General features: G+C 32.9%; 1 pseudogene; it reads right to left on the reverse strand.

Annotated features, from left to right (window-relative positions):
- LOC105115447 (putative nuclear matrix constituent protein 1-like protein) overlaps positions 1-5,298 on the reverse strand; it is a 13,532-nt pseudogene extending 8,234 nt beyond the window's left edge.
- Positions 5,299-5,936: the final 638 nt, after the last annotated feature.

Genomic DNA, 5,936 nt, shown 5'->3' on the forward strand with positions numbered 1-5,936 from the left:
GTCCCGTTTAAAACCCAATCTCCTTAGACAGAACTTCCTAGACTGTATTTAATCACCGCACTGACTTTCTATATAGGTGAATAGTGCCGTATAGGTGAATAGTACCCCCGTATAGGTGAATAACTTTGTGTATTATCAACACCAACCAAAAGGCTCTGATACCACTGTTAGGATGCTGGCATGCAAACCCGACAAGATAAAAGATAAGAGACAGGATAAAATGAGAAATGGAACACACAAGAATTTACGTGGTTCACCCAATTGGGCTACGTCCACAGACAAGTATAGAAGGATTTTACTAAGTAATATGCGAATTACAACCTCTCTCGAATAATAGGAGAACAACTAAGAATCTCTCTATTATTAGGAGAAAACACCTCACTTACTCTATCACAAATACCTCATAATTTTGTAGGATTACTCTCTCTTTACTCTCTTCTTCTTCTCTCTATTTTGGTGTGTATATAGGCTTGAATGCATTGCCTATTTATAGGCAAGAGTGAGGTATAATGGTCATAAATTTAGGAGGAATATATGCCTAACAACTCATCCTCCACTTATACTCCATTAATTATACCAACTCATCCTCCACCAATTACAACTCATCTCCCACTCAAATCCCATTAATTATGCCACCTAATTACATGACTTTACATTGCGCTCATCTTTGAGCAACCTAGAAATAGCTTCTCTCTCCTCAACTACACGTTCAGCTTCCTTCCTTAGCTCTTCTCTTTTCTCATGAATCAACTCCCAGTCAATTTCCAATTTATCCTTCTCAAATTTCAGTCTGTCTTCCTCAGTCATAAGTCCTAGTTTCTGAGCGCTAAGAGTGTCAACTTCTTCTTTAAGTTTCATCTCTAAAACTGCTAACTCATTTGTTTCACTTATCATGGTCTGTAGTTTTTCCTTTGCACAATCAACTTGTTTCCTTTTGACTTCCAAAGAGTCCAAGGACTTCTGAAGATCTAGCATTGTTTTGTTAATATCTTCTCTTTCTTTCAGCAGAAGAGCTCCTTTCAATTCAATATCCTTCTCAACAACGTCCTCCCTCTGCTTAAGATCAACCTCCCTCAATTCCCAAGCCCATCTCTTGGCCTCGATCTCATCTTCAACCAATTGGCGTTTCATCTCCAACTCTGCTTCAAATTCTGAATTCCTTGTTCTCACAACATTCTCATGATTGGCAACAACTTTTTCAATTTCAATCTGCCTTTTGCCAAACAAATTTCAAAATAATAGTCCAGTGAGAGAGAAATGGTAAGAGGACTGAAAATGGCAATAAATTCCAACATTTACAGCAAAAGAACTCACAGATTCCTTGCTGGCAAGCTTTTCCTGTAAAACAAGTAACTCTCGCTCTCTTTTTCTTAGTACAGCTTTCCTCTCAATAACAGCCTGCGTGCGCTCAAAAGAAAACGTAGATGAGTATAACAACATGAAAAATTAATATAATTCACACCAACAATAATATTTGAAAATACCAACCTCCTCTCTTTGAGACAAGGAAGCTGCAGTTAGCTCAAGATTGGATTTCTCATCATTCAGGGATCTAAGTTCCTTCTCAACATTTGCTTTTGAGACTTCAAGCACCTTTTCAAGTTGATTTAGCTCTTGACATTTACTGGCAACATATTCCTCCCTCTGGTTCAGCAAAGATTGTCCATCAAGTAACCTTTCCTGTTCCTGCAGCAAAACCTTCCGTCTTTCACTCCAAGATTGTCTCTCAAGAGCAATCTCCTTCTCTTTTACATCACAACTAAGACAAGGATAAAAAAACACATTAACAAAATCATAAACCAAATTTCTAGAGAGCAAAACAGCTGTTGGCCAAATGTTTTGACAGATATGGCATGATATGCACAGATAAGTTGCTTAAAAATAAAAAAATTGTCTGTAGATGGTTGTGTTTCTGCATTATCATCATGCATGGCCTTTTTCACCTATTAGTTTACGAGGAGCAAACTAACCACATATAGTTCCTTCACAGCCTATTTGGAACCAATTCTTCAATAAAATTCAATTCTACATCTAATTTGAATCAAACAAACATCAGAATTGAATTTTTTGCATTTGAATCAAGCTGAGTTCAATAGAAATCAATTATTAGCAACAAATTTCCCCAAGTTACTCTTGCCCATGTTTCACTCAAAATGATCCACCTCTCAAATATTTTGCAATCTGATCCTTCCTTTATCTCTGCCAAATCTCTGCTAAACCCAATTTATTACAAGTCTTATGTTCACTTGCACAAACAACCTGTCAATCTTGCACCTCCAAGTTCTATCTATATCCTGCACATTGTTATGTGATGAAGTTCAAGTTAGGATCACAATCAAATCAAAGAATCACATGGCCTAGCTGCATAAGAAATAAAATAATAAGCATGGATAACTAGTGTTTCTAAGACCAAAGCAGAATAGCATGACCAGGTAAAAAACAATCACAGATACATAATGAAATGACCCCAAACAATGAAACATGCATCTCTGTTCCAAACAACAAAATCAAGACTAAAAAACATCAGTGGTTGCATTTATTGTTTATGAAAAAAATTCAAGACCCAGTGAAGTATTTGCATTCTAATAAAAAAATACAGAGGTCTTCAGGTCAGGAAGTGAGAAGTTGAAAGGGAAAAAAGGAGAAAGGGTGTATTGGGACAAAAATTTCCAGTGTTCCGATCTATCGTAAATCGGGCATGTGAGTTTTATATGGAGTCTAGAATTCAACTCTGGTCTTAAGAGGTTTCCAAACATCACAATTGGATTAGTAGGAGTAAATTGGAATTAATTCTACACAATCCCATGGTTTTCAAACAGGCTGTTAAATGAAACCATGAAACTAGATGACATGACATATCATCTTATTGAAAATCTACAAATAAGCTAAATTCTATGACATCAGTTCTCTGGGCAGATAAAATGGAGAGAATAAGCTGATGGATGGAATATTTACTCAGTTTTGAAAGCAGTCATATGCCTGCTAAGATCAGCTTCATGTGCCTCAACTTCCCGGAGCTTTCTTTCTGCGGCTCGGTGAAACCGACTAGCTTCAGCTTGTAAAGCTTCAGCAGCATGCACTTTTGCTTCAGAATCTAAAAGCTTTCTCAGGACAACTTGTACCATTTTGCTTGCGTCAGCCAACTGTGAGTCAGTTGCAACCTTGGTTCAGCAGATTATGTACGCATCTCATGCAAGGCTTTCTCCATCTACAAAAATCCATCAGAAAACCATAAGGATTGCAAAACAATGATATGCACAAATTGGAAAGAAATGAAACAAGGAAGACCCAGAACAAAAATCTTACACTTGATATACACTCTTTCTCAACTCCTAAAGCCTTCATCAAACTTTCTTCTTGTTTTCTCGCCTCAGCTAGGGCAGATAAGTGTGCAGCTTGATCACGCTTGCGCGTTAAATCAGCTGTTTCAGCAGATGCTTTCATTTGCTCATAGTTTGAAGTCCGCTCCTTTTTTTCCTTTATGAGAAGTCCCATGCGGTATTGAAGGTCAAACATCTACATGAACTACACTGGTCAAAAAATCCCGCCCACTCATGAAATAAAATGAGCTAAAGTTCCAACATTTAATCCACCACTAAGCATATAATTATTACAAGCGTGCTCAAACATAACAAAATTAACTCCTTCCCCAAAAAATGACAAACTTTCTACTTACATGATCCTTGAAACAGCGAGTAAATTACTAGTTACTAGTTAATATAAAAGGAAAAACATTCATCCCATCCCAAAAAAATTAGAAATTGAAAACGTTGAGAGTAATCCCACAATTAACTATCTCAAAGAGCATCTCTAATGAAAAATACTATTTTAAAAATAAATTGATAAAATAGCATTTTGAATAGTATATATATATAGCTTTTTTTATCATATCTATTCCAATAAAAAAAAACTATTTTAAGAGCCATTTATATTGGAGTAGAAAAAATAAATTTTTTATTATTTCTTAATATGTTTGATGTTATTTTTTTTTTCACATAGTTATATTTAATTAATTTATTTTTTTAGTGGTCCTACTTTGTTGATTTTGACTCTTTGGAGAGATATGTAGAAATAGCATTTGTGAGAGCATCTCCAATGGAGAAACTAAATGAATAGCCAAAAATAAAAAATTAATATTTTGGTTTTTCTTTACCTGTTTTGCACACTCCAAGGGAAAAGCTAAACAAAATGCTAAAATACCTTTTTTCTCTCACAAATGTTATTTCTACATATCTCTTCAAAGAGCCAAAACAAATAAAGTGGGACCATTAAAAAAATAAATCAATTAAATATAGCTATGTGGGAAAAAAATAACATCAAACATATTAAGAAATAATAAAACACTTGTTTTTTCTACTCTAATATAAATGGCTCTTCAAATGGCTTTTTTCATTGGAATAGATATGATAAAAAAAAAAACTATACGTATGCTATTCAAAATACTATTTTATTAATTTAGCTTTTCAAAATAACATTTTTCATTAAAGATATTATGAGAAAGAAAAAGTATTTTAACATTTTATTTGACTTTCTTTTTGGAGTGTGCAAAACAAGCAAAGAAAAATCAAAATATTAATTTTTATTTTATTTTTAGTTATCTATTTAACTTCTCCATTGTAAATGCTCTAGTAACTATTAATTTAACTCTTCCACGAACTACCATAACAAAAAAAAAAAAAAAAAAACATAAAAGACTTGTAAATTTTAGTCATTAGAGTTTTCTCCGAATTCCCTCCTTGTTCGAAAACAAAAACTAAACAATCAGATAAAAGCACCAATAAATAAATAAAAGAACAAGAAGAGCAAAAAGAAAGCAAAACTCGGTTTCAAGTTTCGCAATATAGGCAATAATAGCAGCCTTATCTCTTCTTTTAACAGATTCTTCATCAAATCCATCCTCTTTAAGTAGTTTCCAGATCGTCTCATCACTTAAAGGAGTCTTCAAGACCCTAATCCCTGGCGTTAACAATAAACCCCTCCAACTTGCATTGCTTGGAGTGATCGGACTCGTCATCTCCTGAGTCCGACTACTAACTCAAGAAACCCCAGAACTCACATCCTGAAAAGGAGGAGAGTGACTGAGTCACCGAGTTCGCGCGGGTATCTTTTTCTTTATTGTCGGGGATTTTACCTGCTATTACAGAGACCAGCTAGACGAGGTGGCGAGTCGAGGAATTATTTATTACTACGTATAAATTATAAAGGGGGAAGAAGAGAAGCGACGTCGAACAGGGGTTGGTGAAAGGAATTTCTGGTAGTCTTAGGCGGCCTTTTAAAAATTTTGGATCAGCGGAAAGTTAATTTGATTAATGAAAGAATCATAATTGATTCCATGTCTATCAGTATTTACAATTTAGTTGGTCGGATAAAGAAAATTTAAATATAAAAAAATGCTTACATCTCAAGAAGTTTTTTTTTTTTTTTCAGTTGTTAAATTTAACCTTTTAGATTTGACTTTTTATTTATCTTAAATTTTAAATTAAATAATATAGAAATTATTTTAACATATTCTAAACAACAATATTTGGCATTACAACTGAAAAATATTTAAAAAAAAATAATTTTTTATTTTTATTTTTATTTAGTATATTTTTTATGTTTTTAACCATATTTTAATATGCTGATATTAAAAATAATTTTTAAAAAATAAAAAAAATATTAATTTAATGTGTTTTGAAATGAAAAGTATTTTGAAAAGCAACCACTATTATATTTTTAAATATCCTCTAGTGAGTCCAAAAAATACTTGGATGACTAATACAAAAGAGTTTAACTTTAATAAAATTCAAGGTATTTTTTTAATTAAAACAGTAACATATAGGATTAATTAAAGATTTGCAACGGGTTATAGATTTCACTAAGTTTAATAACTTTATTTCTTTAAAACTATTTTTTACTTGATTATATAATAACATAAACAAATGCTTATAAAATTG

Source organism: Populus euphratica, unplaced genomic scaffold, assembly GCF_000495115.2.
Source record: "Populus euphratica unplaced genomic scaffold, PopEup_1.0 scaffold701.1, whole genome shotgun sequence".
In the NCBI taxonomy this organism is placed as follows: Eukaryota; Viridiplantae; Streptophyta; class Magnoliopsida; order Malpighiales; family Salicaceae; genus Populus; species Populus euphratica.